Raw genomic sequence first — 21,665 nt, 5'->3', positions numbered from 1 at the left:
CGGGGGTTCGCCGCGCGGCCGGGCCGGGTCACCCCTCTTTGGGGTGGGAGGGAAAAAGAGAGGGAGAGAGCGCCTCTTAACCCCTGCAGCGCCGCTACTGCGGGACCCTAGTGTTTGGTTTTTGAACACCGCGTGCACCCTCACCTCTTCGTGGCTTTCTCATACAGAAAGCCCTTGTTTGCTCCCGGGGGTGAAGGGAGCAAATATTGTTTTAAAAACAAGCGCAATAGCTGGTGCTTGTGGTTTTTAGTAGCAGGAAGTCAGGACCCGTTGCTAAATGTAGTTGTATCTGATGACTCGAGTGGTGAGCAGTTTTTAAAGGCCAAAAGTCAGAGTCTCAAATGAACAGATGAGTGTTTGGAAAAAGAGTTACCGCTTTTGGAGTAACTTATTGTAGAGCTGAAATTCTCATGTCTTGTGTCAGTAGTCCCACCTACTGTGTATGCTTTAATTAGGTGAATGTGTTAATGAAAAGTGTATTTTTAACCTCAGTAAACTGCTACTTTAGATAATGATTAATGTGAGTTCTGCTTTATTTGGACAGAGCATTAAAAAATTGAGAACTGTTTCTTAAGGAAAGAAACCAATAATCATTACAGCTCTGCCTACAAGATGCAGTAAAAGCCCAGGTGTTTTTGAAAAGCAGTGCTCGCTAGGGTTCAACAAAGACCCTGTGGAAAATGGAAATTTTAGTAGCAAAACGGTATGTCTTTTTGGATTGATAGAAACGGGGGAGGGGTACCCCTGATCTGAGTAAAGCAAATTCGACCTCTTGAGTTGTGTTTTATGGTTTCTACTTTCCTTCAGAGCAGTTAACGGTAAATGAATTAAGACGCTCCCTTCCCAGTTCATTAAGAGTAGAAGTTAAATCTGGTTAGAGATGCAGACAGTAGAACAGAAGCATTTCCATATCATTGCTTTCTGGACACATCATGATATTACCTACAGTTACAGTTGAGCACAGGTGAGTAGTGAAAACACTATCTTCTCTATTTCTCTGCTTCCTTTACTCATGTTTATAAATGTGAGCAATTTGAGCAGGCAGTTGATAAAGTGAAATGTTCAGTAATGTAATTGCTCTGATGTTCTGTACTATCAATATTCGCATTAGCACAAATTTAAAATGGAGGCGACATGTTTAGTTTCCCCCATCTTTTTAATACCTCTTTGCATATTCAAAATATAAAACAACTCTTTAATTACTTTTATTTTAATCACTTGCTATAAAATGATTTTTTCTTTGTAACTCAAAATACTGACTTTTAAGATTGGCCCTTAAAACATTTCTTTTTGAGAAAAAGAACTAGTGCTGACTGTACTGTGATTTGTGATTCATAACTAACACAGCTGAAGGTCCTGTAGTACCACACCGAAGAGTAACAAAAGACAGTTTCTTAAGAATGGGAGATTAGTGGCAAGGATAAAGGCTAAGCTGGTCCTAAAAAAATATTTAAGATTAAAATTTGCATGTAGTTATGTCTAACAGCTTGCTAGAGAAAGGAAATAGGGAAAGGCTCATCAGATTAGGAACTTCTTTGGTATACTGATGGCTTAACTTTTTTTTAAAGGACTTTGTTTTCTTTTAACGAAGTTTATCTGTATGGGTTTAAAGTGTTTCATCTGGGGGTGGGGGCAAATATTTGACACCTGTGCTATTCTTAGTGAAATAGCAGGTGAAGAAGATCTGGTTGCTGAAAGTTGGAGAAGTAAAGCATTTATCTTTTTTCTTCTCTGAGTTCTTAGATTTGTACACTTTAGCCGTTTTTTGTGTTTTAGGGGTTAGCATGATTGGGGCCTAGTGGAAGCACAGTGACACTGAGAACTGTGGCAGCGTTTCCGAACCAAGTCTCTGTAGAGAATGGAGCCCCAATGGCTTAAAAGTATCTGTTGTGTGCAATTAGTTAACTATTCTCTTGTGCATTTGGAATGTTTCTACCTGTGTATCATTCTTAGGAAATTTGAGAAAACAGTCACTGGGACAATTTTGTGTTTGATAGTTCAGATGAGGGACTCTAGTTGAGAAAACCTGGAAGAGAATCAGAGAAATTACCTGTTCTTTCTAAATGATACGGACAGATCAAAGTGCCAGTACCTTAAATCCTACTTAAGACTGGGAGATGGAATACACTTGAGAGTGAAAAAGCATCTTTCTAGCAGTGTTTGTGTTAATGAGATTTTTTACCTATATTTCAGTAGTTGGGCTCATTAGGGAAACTTAATAGAACCCTGTTTGTTGTCATCCTGAGATTTAGGGAACCAGATGATAAATCTTTCTTTTTAATTTTTTAAAGTCTATATTGAGTTTGTTACATATTGCTTTTGTTTTACATTAAAAATTTTTGGCCCCAAGGCATGTGGGATCTTAACTCCCTGACCAGGAATCGAACCTGCACCCTCCACATTGGACGGCAAAGTCGTAACATCTGGACTGCCAGGGAAGTCCCTGAATCTTATTTTAAAAACTGGACTTCATTATTACTCCATGTTGACTTAATTTTTTAGTAATTTATTCAGTTAGAAATTGTGCAGATGTTTGGGCAAATAAAAAGGAACTCCATCTGAAAGTTGATAGAAGGATTATTTCTAAATTAGTGGAAAGTTATTTCTGTAATTTTATAAAACTTTAATTGATGTTTGTATTGTTACTGTTTCCTAATAGGAAAATATGGTACTAATCAGATACAAAATTATCTTTCCCTTATGGAAAAGGAAAATCTAAACAATATCACTTTAAAAAAAATTTAGACATCTGGTAAGTTGAATGGTTAACTAGTTCCATCATAATGAATTACCAAATTAAATGAGGTTTTCTGTGTTGGTTTTATGTTTTGCTCTTTTGGGGACATGTATTGTGGCTATATTCGCTCTTATTTAATTCTCTCTAGAGAAATAGAAGAGAGGTACTTAATTTATATTTCAGTTTACAGAATTTTCTTAGAATTTCTTCGAACTGAGTTGTATATCAGAGTATGATTATAAAACATACAGGAATTTTTAGATCAAGTAGGTTTCTTTTTTTATTCTTTTCAGAGTGCTGAGTTTAACAAAAGTTTTACAGTGAACAAGAGCCTTTTTTTGTTTAATCACCTTTGTTTTAAAACAGGTCTTTAAGGGAATAGTCTAATATTGAAGACTTGATGGTATCTTAGGATTTTCTTGGCTTTAGTGTATGTCTACATTTTTTTCACTACAAGTTGCTAATGTTTGTTAACATCAATTATGGATGGTAAAATAGTGTTTAATGATCTAGCAAGGATATCGAAGGTAAATTGGACTATAAAATTATGCCAGTCAATGGAGATCATTTCTAGAGAAATCATGTGGGATCCTCATGTATCTCTGAGTCTGAAAGTGAGACGGAGAGATGAATTAATCTAGACTCTTGATGGTACTGGGTTGCTTTTGGTCACCTCCTAATCGATTGGCTTAAGTTTGGGTGTGTGATTGTAATTCAGGTGCCTCCTGTTACTTAGAAACAATTGCTTCCTTTTATTGAAGAAGTTTGTCATTGCTTAAAACTGAATATGTTAAAATTTGTAGTTCTAGGCCAACTTCTCAATCTTCAGGACGGATGTGGGTTTTAAGGTGTTAGATTATCTGCATTAACTGTGTTGAATTGTGCTCAGTCACTATTACTTACCAGTATTTAGTGCCAGAATGTTTGAGTTGGGGATAGTGTGATTAATCTGCTTTCTATTCCTGAATGTTCTTTTATTCAGTTGAAAACTTACAGAGTGGTAGAGAAATGTCTGCTTCAGAAAAATGACTAATTAACCACCATCCTGTCACCCATCTCCTCCCACATCCACCCCCCAGAAATAAAGAACTCTTGTGGTTAATTTTTCTCATTTGTAATCTCACATAATCCTTAAACACTTGATACTTTGTTATGCTAAAGTATGGGCTCCCTCATGAAAGTTTCTGCTTTGGGAATATTTTGAGTTTTCTTCCCTGCAGGGTGGAGCGGGTGCCCAAGGGAGGAGTGGTTTGTGTTGCAGTGGGCACCATCTGATAAGAGAGCAGCTGCCTGACCTGAGTACTTTTGATGCTTTGCTGACTGCAAAGCCAGTACAAGCTCTGTTTTACTAACAGGTAGTGTCTCCAGCAAGTCCCCCAGTCCTCTCCAGTTGGATTACTTTGCCTGGAAACCACTTATTTTCTTTACCAATACCACTAATTAGTTGTCAGTTTTTATAAGAATTGTGTTAAGGTCATACTTACTATGTATTCTGGGTATCTGCACAATTGGGTATATTAGCAAATAGGTTAAAAAAGAAGTATAGGAACTGCTATATGAAGCAAAATACTTCCTAATTAATTTTACATATATGTATATACTTGACTGGTGTTATTAAATTGTTCTCCACTTATTGAAGTGTTTAGAAATTGGAACAAACATGCCCTTTGTATGAACAGAGTTCAGGAATAGCTTAGGTTATGATTGTATTCAGTTGCAGGTAGTTTTCTATGCTGCTTATTAAATACTAGAATTCATTTCCTCATGGTTATTAAGCTGTTGGCAGCTTGCTTCTTCAAAGCCAGCAGAGACTCACAAGATGGGCTGGTGCTACACTCTTATGTAAATATGTACACGTAATGACACTCAGCCCATGGCCCTTGCTGCGTTCCATTGGTTATAAACAAGTCACAGGTCCTGCTTATACTCAAGGGGGAGGGAATGACAGAAAGGTGTAAGTATCAGGAGGCAGGAATCACGTGTGCCCACACTAATGATAGATTTAGGTTAACCAGCTAAACATGCAACTGTTCTAACCATATTTTTGAATTTACTGTTTACTTTGAAGAAGTTATGATATTGTAGATGCTAAGTATTACTTTAATAAATGTGAATCGAGCCCTTTCTAGGGGCTGGCCATTGTAGTTGTCAGGGTTACAAACACTGGGCTGGTTCTTGCTCAGTGCTCAGTTGAATTTGAGATTGTTATACACTTGAGTTCTCTAAGATAGAACTGATAGAGTTGGGAACTGGGGTGTGTGGTGATGTCATTAACCAATATTAAAAATAAAGAAGAAAATAATGTTATAGGAAATGATAATAAGTCCTTTTAGGCTTGTTAAATTTTGAGGATTTCTGTCTAGAAGCATCTTTTAAGCATTTGGAAATATGTCTCCTATTTAGGACATTACAAAAAAATTGAGAAATTGTCTATTTGCATATTATAAATGAAGCTGAACAGTGGTTAAGATTACTGAGGGATGGATACAAATTGAGGCACAAGCATAGAATCCTGGGGAGCAAGAATTTTAAGAGACAGGTAGAGCAGGAGGCCAGTGATTACAGTTAAAGCACAAGGAAAAGAAGTTGTTTAAAATGTTTTTATTATTGAAATAATATGTGTTCGTTAGAGAAAGCTATAATGTGGGAAATACAGAAAGGCACATACAAGAAATTGCAGATCACTTGTAATATCATCATGGGAAATAACCAGAATAGAATGTTGATGGCTATTTTTCTCATATGTTTTAGATAGAAAATTTGGAGGTCATTCTTGTATTTTCTTTTGATTTTTAAATCTTTTGGGTGTTCTAATATAAGATTTTAAGGCTACAGATTTTCCCCCAAGAATTGCTTTAGCTGAATGCCACAATTTTTGAAGTGTTTTGTTAACATTCAGTTAAAAATATTATCTAATATCCCGTGTGATTTCCTTTTTGATGTGTTGGTTACATATTCTTTGATAAAATACTCTTTCTGCTTAATCAGTTTCTTCTATCATGTTAAAAATTTTTATAGCATTATTTTTAATGACTGTCCAGTATTCCAGAGCTCATTCAATAAATATTTGATGAAGACCTACTTTGCCTTGCACTGTCCTAAGGATATAGAAGTGGAGAAATCTCTGCACTCTCATAGGCGTCATATTATACTTCGGGGAGACAGTAAACAAACAAGTAAAATATCAATATACCGTGTGTCAGAGGGTTTTGAATGTGATGCAGAAAAATGGGAGTGGAAAGGTAGAGATCGTGGGTTATAGATTTGTTTTTGTTTTAAATAGGGTTTTAGGGATAACTTCTCTGAAAAGGTGACATTCAAGCAGAAACTAAAGAAATAAGCCATGAAGAATCTCTAGGGGAATAGCAAACGCAAGGAGAAGGAACAGTTACTAGAAAGGTGCTTAGGTGTGCTTGTAATGAATGTACCTGGTGTGTTCTGGGAATAGTTATGACACCAGTGTAGTTGGAGTGCAAGGGCTTGTAGATAAGGACTGGGATGGGGCATGAACTGCCTTGTAACCATTGATGTGGTTTTTAGAGTTTTATTTTAGAGAGAGATGGGAACGCATTGCAGAGTTTTTTTGAGGAAGAGATTGACATAACCTGACTTAGGCTTTTAAAAGATTGTTCTGGGAACCATGCGGGAGTAGACCCTAGAGAGCAAGAGTCAAGCAAAGGAGCAAGAGATAAGTGACTTGGACAGAGTCGTGGTACTGAAGTTGGTGAAGAGTTGGTAGACTCTGGATATCTAGCTCTTTGAAAGTGGAGTCACCTAGATGTAGAGGATTTGTATTCAGCCAACCCTTGAATGTCATGGGGGTTTGGGGTGCAGGTGCTCTGGGCAGTCCCGTGTAATTTGTAGCCCTTCTCTGAAATAACCATTCGTCTGTATCCATGGTTAGGAATGGAGGACTCAACCAAACGGCAGATGGTATGTTGTCATTGTTCAGTCGCTAAGTCATATCCGACTCTTTTCCACCCAATAGAATGCAGCATGCTGGGTTCCTTTGTCCTTCTCTAACTCTTGGAGTTTGCTAGAATTCATGGTGTACTGGAGTATTTACTGTTGAAAAAAGTCCATGTATTTGACCTCCACAGTTCTAATTTGTATTGTTCACGGGTCAGCTGTAGTTTGTCTGAGTTTGGTTCTTTCAAATTATTAGGAAGAGTCCTACAATAGCTTACAGACTCAAAGGACCAAGTGCAGGAACCAGCATCAGTGGAGCTGAAATTGAGAAATTCTGTACGTGCATGCATAGTTCAGTTGCGTCTGACTCTTGTGACCCCATGGACTGCAGCACGCCAGGCCTCCCTGTCCATCGCCAACTCCCGGAGCTTACTCAGATTCATGTCCATTGAGTTGATGATGCCATCCAACCATCTCATCCTCTCTCCCCTTCTCCCACCTTCAGTCTTTCCCAGCATCAGAGTCTTTTCAAATGAGTCAGCTCTTCACATCAGGTGACCAAAGTATTGGAGTTTCAGCTTCAACATCAGTCCTTCCAGTGAATATTCAGGACTGATTTCTTTTATTATGGACTGGTTGGCTCTCCTTGCAGTCCAAGGGACTCTCAGCAGTCTTCCTACATCAACACCTCGGAGGAGTCTTCTCCAACACCACAGTTCAAAAGCATCAGGTCTTCAGCACCCAGCTCTCTTTATAGTCCAACTCTCGCATCCATACATGACTACTGGAAAAACCATAGCTTTGACTAGATGGACCTTTGTTGGCAAAGTAATATCTCTGCTTTTTAATATGCTGTCTAGGTTGGTCATAACTTTTCCTCCAAGGAGCAAGCGTCTTTTAATTTCATGGCTGCAGTCACCATCTGCAGTGATTTTGGAGCCCCCCCAAAATAAAGTTTGTCACTGTTTCCACTGTTTCTTCATCTATTTGCCATCAAGTGATGGGACCAGATGCCATGATGTTAGTTTTCTGGATGTTGAGTTTTAAGCCAACCTTTGAGTCTCCTCTCTCACTTTCATCAAGAGACTCTTTAGTTCTTCACTTTCTGCCATAAGGGTGGTGTCATCTGCATATCTGAGGTTATTGGTATTTCTCCTGGCAGTCTTGATTCCAGCTTGTGCTTCATCCAGCCCAGCGTTTCTCATGATGATCTCTGCATGCACACCTACACCCTAGTTTTCTTTCTGCTTGTTACCTAGTTTAATCCTTATATGTGTATAGGCTTTATTTAAGGTGATGGCCTGTTGGCTCGTGGTTACTTCCATCTACATGTCATCTGAGTGGCCCGAAGGGAATGTTTTCCTCCAGCTGTAGCAAGAGGACTCTGATTTAATTTGTGTGCCTATCCACACATCAGTCACCGAAGCAAAGGAGATGGAATGCACTCTGGGAATGAGACGGCTGTGTTCTGTTATCATGGGGAGGAGTTTGGGTTTTCGGAGTCAGGCTGCCTGGGTTGAGTCCATCCACACTGTGTGACCTTAAGTAAGTTATTTAACTGCTTCATACCTTAGTTTTTTCACCTCTAAAGTCAGGATAAAAATAAATCTTGTTTTGTGGTATTGTGAGGTTTAATCTGTTTATCTTTTTATTTTTAACATTTGAACTGCTATCAAAAATTAAAACATTCAAGACTCCTATTACTCTTCTCATTCTCACCCTCTTCAGAAAGACCATGTCCTTAACTTTTCTCAACTTCTCACATTTTGCAAAAAAAAAAAAAAGAAAAAAAATCCAAGTATTTAGTTTCTATGTATGTGTTTTCTATTCCCATGAATCTCCCTTGAATATCTGGATTAAGTTTTCCAGCGCATGTACTGTGTTAATCAGAAGGTAAAATTTTGTAAATTCAGTGTTTTCAAGTACATTTTGTATTTGAGAACACAGCTAATGATCACTAAAATTATTGTATATTTAAATCATATATAAAAACTTACTGCTCCAGACAGATGTGATATTTTTACTTGTGTAAAGTAAATATATGTAAACTGAATTGTTGAGCCAAAGAAAATAGGTATAATGTGGACTATAGAAATGTGGCAATCATAAAATTGTCTTACAAATAAAATTATGCTGTACTTAATAGTTGTTTTTTCATAAGCATTTCAAGTGCTGCAAACATTGTTGATCAGTTTGAGTATATTTTGTGGGTGGTGGGAGATGGTTGGTGAGAAGTTAAAGCAGGTCAGTTCTTATAAACATATGCTACTTCTCCAGGGAAGTATCCGAAACCTTAGCGTTTTTACGCTGTATGATTTACTGCATCTCAGGCAACCTGGGTGGCATGGCATTTGATAAAGGAGCATGCGGCTTTGCTGGTGTTTTGGCACTCTGTGGTCTGAGACCTCTAAGGTCTTGATTGGGAATTTTTCAGATTTCCTGTCCTTTATAACACATCTTCAGAAGCAGTGCATCTTCGAAAGCAGTGGATCTGGTCACCTTTACATCTCAGTTAATTCCCACGTTTCACTCTTCCCACCATCTTGCCATGTAAAGAACTGTTCGGAGGAATGTCATTAGTTTCCTAAGAGAACACTTAAATGAGGAATAGTTGATATTGTAGACCACTTTTAGTGTCTCTTGAAATATAGAACTGATACTGTTTTATGTGGTAATTTGTGGATTAGACAAGTGACTTCACAAGCACTGACTCATTTGCATTTCATAAACATAGAGTAATTTCTTTGGTTATTTGGAGAGGAACATCAGAAGTTAGATGAATTCCAATTCTGCATTTGTTGTATTTTTACTTATTCCCAGGTGCCGCAGTGCTAAAGAATCCACCTGCCAATGCAGGAGACACAAGAGACACGGGTTCAATTCCTGGGTCAGGAAGATCCCCTGGAGTAACAAATGGTAACCCACTCCAGAATTTATGCTTGAAAAAATCTCCTGGACAGACGAGTCTGGTGGGCTACAGTCCATGGGGTTTCAAAGAGTCAGACACAACGAGAGACTGGACATACATTTCATATGTTGCAATGCACAGATCCTAATTTACATTTTAAAGAGTTTTGACAAGTAGATTTGACAGTACACTGTGTAATCAACACACTGTTAAAAGTAGGAAACACTCTTTATCCCCAAAAGTTCACTTAACACTCCTTCCAAGTCATTCCCACAGTACTTCTTAGAGATGATTAATATTACCTATTTCTATTATCATAAATTATCGTATCATCTATTATACCATCTATTATCATAGATTAAATAGTTGGATGGTATCACCACTCAATGGACATGAATTTGAGTAAACTCCAGGAAATAATGAAGGACAGGCATGCTGCAGTTCATGGGATTGCAAAGAGTCAGACATGACTTCACAGCTGAACAACAACGTTATCATACGTTAGTTTTGTCTCTTCTTGAATTTAATGGAGTCATAATAAAAGGTAGTTCTTCATGTTGAGGGTTTGGGGTAGTTGTAAAGTAAAAATAGGAGACACTGGAAAGGTTAATAAAATTTTTTCTTGCCACTCCCTCCCTGCAGTAACACTATCCTCTAATGTGTGGACACTAAGCCTGAGAATACCCACAATGTTTAATCAGTGATAGATTTATCGTAGGATACTCGAGTGTGTAAATACCTCAAATAAAGGAGAAATTTAATTTTAAAATTAATGCTTAAATTTATCCCTAAACTTTATCAACTCTTTAATCCTAAATTATCTGATTGGAAAAGGTTTTGAATGATACTAAATGTTTTAGATGGTATTCACTATATCAAAGTGGGATATAGTGGTTAATTGTTGCTTCAAATTGTCAGTGCTTCGGAAGAGGACAGCATTCAGGAAGCTTTGTTATTAGGATCAGTGCTTCTAAACATGGGAGAAATGTAACTTGTCCAAGGAATGTAGAGAAGTGATTGAACAAAGATGAAAGAGTTGGTTATTTCCTATGTTTTTGGTTTAGTCTAAATCTTTTAAAAATTAAGTAGACAGTAGCTAGACATCTAATTTTCTTTCTTATGTTTTCTGTGTTTGTATATAAATCAGGAAGTATAAATGAGTCAAAGATCTTAAGTTTTCTGTACAACTTAACTGTAATCCACAGTAACGGCTAGTTAGTAGAAATTCCAGTCTTACGCAAGAAGAACCAGAAAAGGGAGTTCTTAGGCTATTTGTGACAGTGAGACAGACTGTACTGAATCTTGAACATGGATTCTGTATTCACCAAGGCTGAGAACAGGAGAAGAAACTCCTATTTTTTATATGATGCATGTATCAGGCTACATGGACTGAAAAAGGTGACTAGGAAGACTGAACCTCAGCCTGGAGATTCCTTCAGTATCTATGGAGAAGAGTAGTCATAAAAAGCTAGTATAAAGGGCCTAACTAAAATTCTTAAAAGCCATCAGGGACATGGTTAGCTGCATTCACTTTTGATATATTAGATATTTTTGGAAGGGTCATTGGTTATGGTGAGAACAAATTCTACCTTGAGGTCAGTAAAGCTTGTTTTATGACCTTCATCTTTCACTTTCTTGGGCTTCAGTTTCCAGGATAGACTGAAGAATAATGAAGCTTAAGAAAACAACTCTGTCCGTGCCTTGGAATTAAATATACTGATGCAGACAATTCCCATTTTTACAAATTCCAAAAGGGTAATTAAATTTGCTGTATAAGAACAAATGATTAGGACAGCAGCCTAGAGGCCTGTCCTCTTGCAGGTTAGTGTGCTGAAGAGAGTCATAATGATACTTGCAGAAAGGCGCATGCTGTTGCTTGTTCAGGGAAGGAGGTGGTTTCACTTTTTTCAGAGGGGGTGGTAAACTAGCTCTGTCAGCATTATTCCTTGGTGTTCTGAAAGCAATCTTCCTCTTTCGGAGTCAAGAGCTCTAGAGGAATTTGAGAAATCTGACAAGCTTACACCACAGAAAATTGAGGTCCTTTGGGGACCAAATTATCTGTCATTCTGTTGACATTGTTCTTGCTTTTGCTATGTATCCACATACTTAATGTCTTAAGGCTTTTTAAAGACAGTAGCTTTATAATGTGGCAAGCACTAGAAAGAGTGTTTCTTGCTGTGACAGTGAACTTTTATAAGCCAATGCACAGGACTTAGAGATATCCTTTGTGTTTAGCTGGCTTTAAAATTGAGTATGGAAGAAACCTAAACTCTTCTCTTATTATCATGCACAGTCTGTATCTGATTCTTCTTTACTCAGTCAAAAAATAGTCAATGCCAGCTGCAGGAAGCTAGGTAGGCTTTCTGGTACTGGGAATGCAAAGGTGAAAACCACTTTTGTCCTCAGGAAGTCTGTCTAGTGGACAGACTGGAAACTACAAAATTAAGTATACAGTGGTATGGGTTTTGTTTTGGTGATTTTGTTACCAAATTTGTGTATGTATGTGCCTATAAGGAAAAAAGACCAGAAGGTAATACCCATACACTAAAAGTTGGTTATCTGGCTCGTAGGAATTTCTTATGTTTTGTCATTTATTTTCTTACAGTAATACGTGTATACCTTTTATAAACAGAAAAGAACTGGTAGCAGTGTCATTATCATTGCTATTCTTCTTACTGTTACTACTCCTGTGCTACCGTTACTCATACTTTGAGAGCTCAGGTTCATACTTAAGTTTATCTGACTTCCGGTGTGTGCCCTTAGCCCTCAGGCCCCACGGAACAAAATCTGTTTGGGACAGGATCCTTGAGAGTTTAATCATATTAAAATACTGGTCCCATAAGATTCTCCTAGAAGAGAGAGTTCTGCAGCCAAGGAAGTTTTATAAAGAAATTGGGTTAACTCCTTTTAATTCAGTATCTCCGTAATTAGTTTCGCAGTAACTTGACTTCTGTTTCATTAATCCTTTATTGATGTTCTGTGGCTCTTGAACTTCAGTGGGCACCACCCCCCCCCCCCCCCCCCGCTCCCAAAGTGTTTGACTCAGTGAGTTTGGAATGGGGCCTGAGAATGTGCATTTCTGACAAGTTTTCAGGTTGCTGATGCTGCTGGTTTGAGAGTCACACCTAGCACTCTCTCTGTTAGGTGATTTGCAGTCCCATTTTTGCATTGAGATGTAAACTTGACAAGTCTTAGGTTATGATGCTAGTGTTTTCCTGCTGAAAGAAGATATCTAAAAATAGGAAATAATTGTGGTATAGAAAGAGCTGTCACAGGGGTTTCATTAACTAAATTAACCAGGGGGCATTATTTCCCATCTGCCATCAGTATTTCTCTGTTACCTTGTGAGCTTGAGTTTAGGTATCTGTAGATGGAAATGATGAAACCTACCTCAGAAAGTTTTAATAAGGATTAAATGATGTAATATTTGCAAAAGTGCCCAGTGCTCCCCACTTAGTGATCACATTCTAAATGCTCACCACCTTGTTAAAGTGCATTCTGTGGGCCAGTTGCATTACATTTACTTATGAGCTTATTAGAAATGTAGAATCTTGGGCCCCATCCCAGACTTACTGAAAGAGAAAAAGTGAAAGTTGCTCAGTGTCAGACTCTTTGAGACCCCATGGACTATACGGTCCATGGAATTCTCCAGGCCAGAATACTGGAGTGGGTAGCCATTCCCTTCAAACAGAATCTGCATTTTAAAAAGGCCCAGGTGATTTGTATGTACATTACCACACAAGAAGCACCGCTAGTAGCATACACCTTGAAAACAGCTTCTCTGGTGTAGCACGTGACTTACTCTCCACTTTATAAACTGACCATTCAGGGCTGTTTCTGTATGGATGTCACCAGGTGGGCTATTATTTATTCTAGACCTTAGAGATACTTTGTCCAAAATGATAGTATCTACTTTAGTGTTTACTAGCCATAAAATCGGAGAAGGCAATGGCACCCCACTCCAGTACTCTTGCCTGGAAAATCCCATGGACGGAGGAGCCTGGAAGGCTGCAGTCCATGGGGTCGCTGAGGGTCGAACACGACTGAGCGACTTCACTTCCACTTTTCACTTTCATGCATTGGAGAAGGAAATGGCAACCCACTCCAGTGTTCTTGCCTGGAGAATGCCAGGGACGGGGGAGCCTGGTGGGCTGCCGTCTGTGGGGTCGCACAGAGTCGGACACGACTGAAGCGACTTGGCAGTAGCAGTAGCCATAAAATAATATATCCTATTTATAAATCTTGAGTGCTGTTGTTAAAATCTTGAAATGGCACATAAAAATACAAGAAAATAAAAATTACCTGAAAATCGAGTAGGGAAAATTACTTGAAAAGTTGCTTGAAAACCTGCTAAGATAAATACCACTGACACTTTGGTACATCTCTTTATACATGTATGTATGTTCACACCAATTTTTTTTTTTGCTTGCTTTTTCTTTTTTATCCCCCACACCTTTACCTGCCAGATAAACTGATTTCATGTTTATTTTCTGAACCTTTGTGCTAGGCATGGATATAACATATACACATATATATAGGAATTTTGTGGTTTTATAAAATGGATTGTATTATGAATACTTTTCTGCATCTTGTTTTTTTCACTTAAAACACTTTGAAAATTCCTCAAGTAATATACTTAAGATTCTTTTTAATGACTGCAAGATATTTCACAGTTGCCCTGTTGGATAAATTATTGAGCTTTTTTTTTTTTTTGACTACTACAAACAAATGAAAATCAATGTGCATATGTTCTTTGTATATTAATGTTATCCCTGGGATGAATTACCAGATGGAGATTGCTGGATCAAAGGGTAATTTTTAGAAGTCATTTATTGTGTAATATATTTTACATGCAGAAAAATATGTAAAATTGTATGCATCTTTCAAGACTAATAAAGTGAGTCCTTTTGTTCTGCCACCCATGCCAAGAAATGAACGGTTCAGTGTTTATTAGAATCTCCCTCTTGGTATTCTGTTGTATTATACTTGCTTCTGAGAAAAATATTTTTCTTATCTTTCTTTATGGCTTCATCGCTAAGTTACGCATCTCTAAAACATAAGCGTCCTCAGATAATAGACTTCGTCATGAATACCATGTAAATGGAGTCATTCTAAATAGATGACTTTATTTACAGTTCGTCCATGTTATTGTTTGTAGCTGTAGCTTATTTATCTTTATTGACACATTGTATTCCATTGAATGAATATCCCACAATTTATTCATTTTAATTGTTGATAGAATGGGTGGTGTTTCTGATTTTGCATTATTATAAAGATGCTGCTGTGAACGTTTTTACTCGTGACTCCTTTTGCACATGTTCACAAGTACTTTGGGACAGTGGTCATTAAACCTTGATGTTCTTTTATCTCCTGAATTTAAAAAATTGAAGTATAGTTTATTTCCAGTGTTGTGTTACCTTCTTATGTACAGCAAAGTGATTTAGTTATACACACACGCACACACACACACACACACATATATATACTTTTTCAGATTCTTTTCCATCATAGTTTATTACTTGATACTTGATATAGTTCCCTCTATACAATAGAACCTTGTTTATCTGTTTTATTCAATATGTATATATATAGTTTGTATTTGCTAATCCCAAACTCCTAATTTATCCCTCCTCCCTGCTTTCCTCTTGTAACCATAAATATATTTTCTGTGTCTGTGAGTCTGTTTCTGTTTTGCAAATAAGTTCATTCATATCATATGTTGGATTCCACATGTAAGTGACATATCTGTCTGATTTCACGTAGTATAATCTCTAGGTCCATCCATGTTGCTGCAGATATCTCATTCCTTTTTATAGCCAAGTACTGTTGCCTCGTGTGTGTGTGTGTGTGTATGTACACCAAATCATCTTGATCCATTCATCTGTCGATGGACCTTTACGTTGCTTCCATGTCGTGGCTTTTGTAAATACTGCTGCTGTGAATATTGTGGTGCAGGTCTCTTTTTCAATTAGTTTTCTCTGGGTGTATATTAAGGAGTAGGAGTGTTGGATCATATGCTTACTTTCTGTTTAGTTTTTTAAGAAACCTCTATGCTGTTTTCCATAGTGCCTCACCAGTTTATAATCCTACCAGTGGTGCACGAGAGTTCCTGTTTCTCTGCATCCTCTCTAGCATTTATTATTTGTAGACTTTTTAATGAGGGCCAATCTTACTGGTGTGCGGTGATACTTGATTATGGTTTTGATTTACATTTCTTTAATAATTAGCAGTGTGCATCTTTTTGTATGCTGTTGCCCATTTGTATGTCTTCTTTGGAGAAATTCCTATTTAGGTCTTTTACTTAATTTTTGATCCCCAAATAATTTTTTAAACTGTCTACCTCTTTTTACATTTTCAAGTTGACATCTAGCTTTTTTTCATCATAATGTGTAAATAGTTGTAAGGGATATAACTTCAGGAATACTAAAAATATTGATGTTTTATAATACTGATATCACTGTTTTAAATATATCCAGTGGAATATAAATATAATATCCCAGTGTCTTGAGATTTGCCTGCGTCCTTTATAACGTTCATGAAGATGCTAGTCTTTAGTTGTTGGAAATTTTACGTTGTTCCTTTTTTACCTTGAAGTAGTATTTGTATTTTATTTCCACCACAGAATTTTGCACCAGAGAACCATACTTTTATGTTTGAGTCTTCACTGATCACTTTATCATACTCCTCTTCATGTATTTTTACGTATATATATACACACACACACGTGCATATTATGTAGTACTGGTACATAAAACAATATATTTTAAATATAATTTAAATTTCATTAAACATTTTGTTGCCATCAGACTCTAGATATTAAACATTGCAGCTGATGATAATATCAGTTCAGTTCAGTCACTCAGTCCTGTCCGACTCTCTGTGACTCCATGGATTGCAGCACACCAGGCCTCCTTGTCCATCGCCAACTCCCAGAGCTTGTTCAGACTCATGTCCATTGAGTCAGTGGTGCCATCCAACCATTCATCCTCTGTCATCCCCTTCTCCTCCTGCCTTTAACCTATCAGGGTCTTTTCAGATGAGTCAGTTCTTCATATCAGGTGGCCAAAGTATTGGAATTTCAGCTTCAGCATCAGTCTTTCCAATGAATATTCAGGACTGATTTCCTTTAGGATGGACTGGTTGGATCTCCTTGCAGTCCAAGGGACTCTTGAGTTTTCTCCAACACCACAGATCAAAAGCATCAGTTATTGGGCACTCAGCTTTCTTTATGGTCCAACTCTCATATCCATACATGACTACTGGAAAAACCATAGCTTTGACTAGACGGACCTTTGTCAGCAGTGTCTCTGCTTTTTAATATGCTGTCTAGGTTTGTCATAGCTTTTCTTCCAGGGGCAAGCATCTTTTGATTTCACAGCTGCAGTCACCATCTGCAGTGACTTTGAAGCCCCCCAAAATAAAGTCTATCACAGTCTCTATTGTTTCCCCATCTATTGGCCATGAAGTAATGGGACTGGATGCCATGATAGTCTCTTTTTGAATGTTGTTTTAAGGCAGCTTTTTTCACTCTCCTGTTTCACTTTCATCAAGAGGCTCTTTAGTTTCTCTTCACTTTCTGCCATAAGGGTGGTGTCATCTACATATCTGAGGTTATTGATATTTCTCCAGGCAGTCTTGATTCCAGCTTGTGCTTGATCCAGCCCAGCATTTCACATGATGTACTCTGCATAGAAGTTTAATAAGCAGGGTGACAATATACAGCCTTGATGTACTCCTTTCCAAATTTGGAACCAGTCTGTTGTTCCATGTCCAGTTCTAGCTGTTGCTTCTTGGCTTGTATGCAGATTTCTCAAGAGGCAGGTCAGGTGGTCTGGTATTCCCATCTCTTTCAGAATTTTCCACAGTTTATTGTGATCCATAGTCAAAGGCTTTTGCATAGTTAATAAAGCAGAAGTAGGTGTTTTTCTGGAACTCTCTTGCTTTTTCCATGTTCCAGTGTAAGTTGGCAATTTGATCTCTGGTTCCTCTGCCTTTTCTAAAACCAGCTTGAACATTTGGGTGTTCTTGGTTCACAAACTTTTGAAGTCTTGTTTGGAGAATTTTGAGCATTACTTTGCAAGCGTGTGAGATGAGTGCAATTGTGTGGTAGTTTGAGCATTCTTTGGCATTGCCTTTCTTTGGGATTGGGATGAAAACTGACCTTTTCCAGTCCTGTGGCCACTGCTGAGTTTTCCAAATTTGCTGGCATATTGAGTGCAGCACTTTCATAGCATCATCTTTTAGGACATGAGATAGCTTAGCTGGAATTCCATTACCTCCACTAGCTTTGTTCATAGTGATGCTTCCTAAGGCCCACTTGACCTCACACTCCAGGATGTCTGGCTCTAGGTGGGTGATCACACCATCATGGTTATCTAGATCATTAAGATCTTTTTTGTATAAATTTTCTGTGTATTCTTGCCACCTCTTCTTAATATCTTGTGCTTCTGTTAGGTCCATACTGTTTCTGTCCTTTCTTGTGCCCATCCTTGCATGAAATGCTCGCTTGGTATCGAATATTCTTGAAGAGATCTCTAGTCTTTCCTATTCTGTTGTTTTCCTCTATTTCTTTGCATTGATCACTGAAGGAGGCTTTCTTATCTCTCCGTGCTATTATTTGGACTTTGCATTCACATGGGTATATCTTTCCTTTTTTATTTTGCCTTTAGCTTCTCTTCTTTTCTCAGCTATGTTTAAGGCCTCCTGAGACAGCCATTTTGCCTTTTTGCATTTCCTTTTCTTGGGGGTGGTGTTGATCACTGCCTCCTGTACAGTGTCACGAACCTCCATCCATAGTTCTTCAAGCACTCTTGTCTATCAGATCTAGTCCCTTAAATCTATTTCTCACTTCCAGTGTATAATCATAAGGGATTTGATTGAGGTCATACCTGAATGGTCGAGTGGTTTTCCCTACTTCAATTTAAATCTGAATTTGGCAATAATGAGTTCATGATCTGAGCCACAGTCGGCTCCTGGTCTTGTTTTTGCTGACTATATAGAGCTTCTCCATCTTCAATTGCAAAAAGTATAATCAGTCTGATTTCGGTGTTGACCATCTTGTGATGTCCATGTGTAATTCATCTCTTGTGTTGTTGGAAGAGGGTGTTTGCTATGACCAGTGCATTCTCTTGGCAAAATTGTTGAGCGTTTGCCCTGTTAATTTTGTACTCCAAAGCCAAACTTGCCTGTTACTCCAGGTACCTCTTGACTTCCTACCTTTGCATTCCAATCCCCTATCATGAAAAGGACATCATTTTTGGGTGTTAGTTCTAGAAGGTCTTGTAGGTCTTCATAGAACCATTCACCTTCTTCAGTATTAGTGGTTGGAGCATAGACTTGGGTTACTGTGAAACTGAGTGGTTTGCCTTGGAAACAACTGATATCATTCTGTCACTTTTGAGACTGCACCTAAGTACTGCATTTCAGACTCTTTTGTTAACTATGATGGCTAATCCAGTTCTTCTAAGGTATTCTTGGGCACAGTAGTAGATACAATGGTCATCTGAATTAAATTCGCCCATTCCAGTACATTTTAGTTCACTAATTCCTAAAATGTCGATGTTCACTCTTGCCATCTCCTGTTTGACCGTTTCCCATTTACCTTGATTCATGGACCTAACATTCCAGGTTTCTATGCAAAATCGTTCTTTACAGCACTGGACTTTACTTCCATCACGTCCACAGCTGGGCATTGTTTTCACTTTGGCTCCTTCTCTTCATTCTTTCTGCAGTTATTTCTCTACTCTTCTCCAGTAGCATATTGGTCACCAACCGACCTGGGGAGTTCATCTTTCAGTGTCATTCTTTTCGCCTTTTCATACTGTCCATGGGCTTCTCAAGGCAAAAATGCTGAAGTAGTTTGCCATTCCCTTCTCCAGTGGACCGTGTTTGTCAGCACTCTCCACCATGACCCTTCCATCTTCGGGGGCCCTACATGGCATGGCTCATAGTTTCTTCGAGTTACACAAGGCAGTGGTCCATGTGATTAGTTTGGTTAGTTGTCTGTGACTGTGGTCATAGTAGGCTATAAAAATGAAAGGTAAAGGAGTATAATAAATAACTTAATTTTTAATAAATTAAAACGTGATAATATTTAGGAGTTTCTCTGGAGCTCTTGTGGGCAGTGTGGGGTCAGTTCAGTGTCAGATAGTCCCTTATTCCTGCTTGTATTTGTTCTCAAGGTCTGGTTTCCTGTCAAATGCACAGCCTCAGCATTATCTGCAGAGTTTTAATCTGTTGCACCTGTCACTTCCAGAGTGGTTCCCCCTTCTTTGTTTATTTTGGCTTCCTCTGTTTCCAAGTCTCTTCAGTGTCTAATTTCTACCCTGACACGAGGAGGCAAAGGTGGCCCCTTATTTAGACTCACTTGTTCAGTTGTAATGTGGAGAGGGAGGGACACCCAAACAAATACCGCTAGCATGTGTGGGGAGTGCTCGCAGGGGTGGGTCACGCTGGGTTTCCCGCAGCCCGAGGCAGCATGTACTTCCCAGGTCCACACTGCTCTGGCTCCAGGGTGCCCTGCAAGTGCACTGTCCCATGTTGGCCCTTTGTTTCATGCACTTCCCTGGTCCAAGCTGCTCAGGTTCTCGGGTGCTCTGCAAGGGCACAGACCCAGATGGGCTGTGTGTTTTGTGCCCTTCCCAAGTCCAAGCCTCTCAGACAGCTGGGTACTTGGCGAGTGCCCTGTCCCAGGTGGACCGTGTGTCTTAGGCACCTCCTTGGTCCTGGCTGCTCCGTTTCTCATTAATCAAAGTCACCCCAGTCGTGTCCGACTCTGTGCAACCCCAGAGACGGCAGCCCACCAGGCTGCCCCGTCCCTGGGGTTCTCCAGGCAAAAACACTAGAGTGGGTTGCCATTTCCTTCTCCAATGCATGAGAGTGAAAAGTGAAAGTGAAGTTGCTCAGTCGTGTCCTACTCCTAGCGACCCCATGGACTGCAGCCCACCAGGGTCCTCCATCCATGGGATTTTCCAGGCAAGAGTACTGGAGTGGGGTGCCATTGCCTTCTTCGCATTAATCAAAAATAACATTCAAATTAGGCAAATTATATACACACACTATATATATGTTTATCTATGAAGTAGCAGCATTCTGTTTAAATAGGCCATGTAGATGATTCTGATGCATGCTAAAGTGTGAGAATTTCAGTGTAGTGTTTTTAGACCATGTAGGAATTACGAAGTCAGACAGCAGATGCAGCAAGAGTTCTATCTGTGTTCCCAAATTCGCAGTGGTGATTTTTTTCATCTTCTCCCCACCCAGTGTCCAGGTTCAGTGGGTTTTCCTTGAAGTTGCCTGGGAGATGGTGGTCAGGAGAGGAAAGTTATTTCTAATTTACCATGATGCAGCCATTTGAGGGTATCCTACCTCAAGGCAAAGGGCTTCCCGGGTGGCACTAGTGGTAAAGAACCCCCCTGCCAATGCAGGAGACATAAGAGACATGGGTTTGATCCCTGGGTCAGGAAGATCCCAGATCCCCTACAGAAGGGAGTGGTAGCCTACTCCAGTGTTCTTGCCTGGAGAATCCCATGGATAGAGGAGACTGGTGGGTTACGGTCCCTAGGGTTGCAAAGAGTGGGACACAACTGGAGTGACTTTGTATACCTCAAGACAGAAGCTTGTCGCTGTTCATTGTACTGTTTCGGATTTTCAGTCTTTTTTCATTTTCTGGCCTAGGAATTTGTATCTTCCTTGCTAGCTTGTTAATGTTTTTAAGATTTTTTTTAATGCTAGATTTTTATTTATATTTTGTCTGTTAGGATTGACCTAGATACCTATTCTTCTGTATTCCTGGGACATCTTTCTCTATTACTAAATTCGGTAGATTTTGCCAGGTTGCTCTCTAGGGAAATACAAGCTAAAGTAGTAATGCAGCACTTTGTTCCCGTCAGATTGGCAGAAAGTAAAGTAGTAGCAACATACCATTGCAGGTGAGAGGGGAGTAAGTGATAGTGGTGTAAATGTAAGTTGTTCTGGTCTTTTAGGCAACTTAAAATTAGCTTGGGTCAGGCAAAAACCATCTTGTCAAAGGAATAGGTTGGGGGAAGTATGTTTACAGCAAAGGAAACTGGCCACTGCTTTCATTTTTCTGTGATGAGGAATGGGAATGAA

At 38.8% G+C, this 21,665-nt stretch overlaps 1 protein-coding gene across 1 annotated transcript in view; it reads left to right on the top strand.

The window, feature by feature from the left end:
• Positions 1-21,665, top strand: part of ZNRF2 (zinc and ring finger 2) — an 89,272-nt gene that overhangs the window by 552 nt on the left and 67,055 nt on the right. The gene's annotated exons all lie outside the window — the stretch shown is intronic.

This window comes from Budorcas taxicolor, chromosome 4 (assembly GCF_023091745.1).
Source record: "Budorcas taxicolor isolate Tak-1 chromosome 4, Takin1.1, whole genome shotgun sequence".
Classification (NCBI taxonomy): Eukaryota; Metazoa; Chordata; class Mammalia; order Artiodactyla; family Bovidae; genus Budorcas; species Budorcas taxicolor.
The sequence above is the reverse complement of the archived record's forward strand: the minus strand, read 5'-3'. Positions and strand labels throughout refer to the sequence as shown.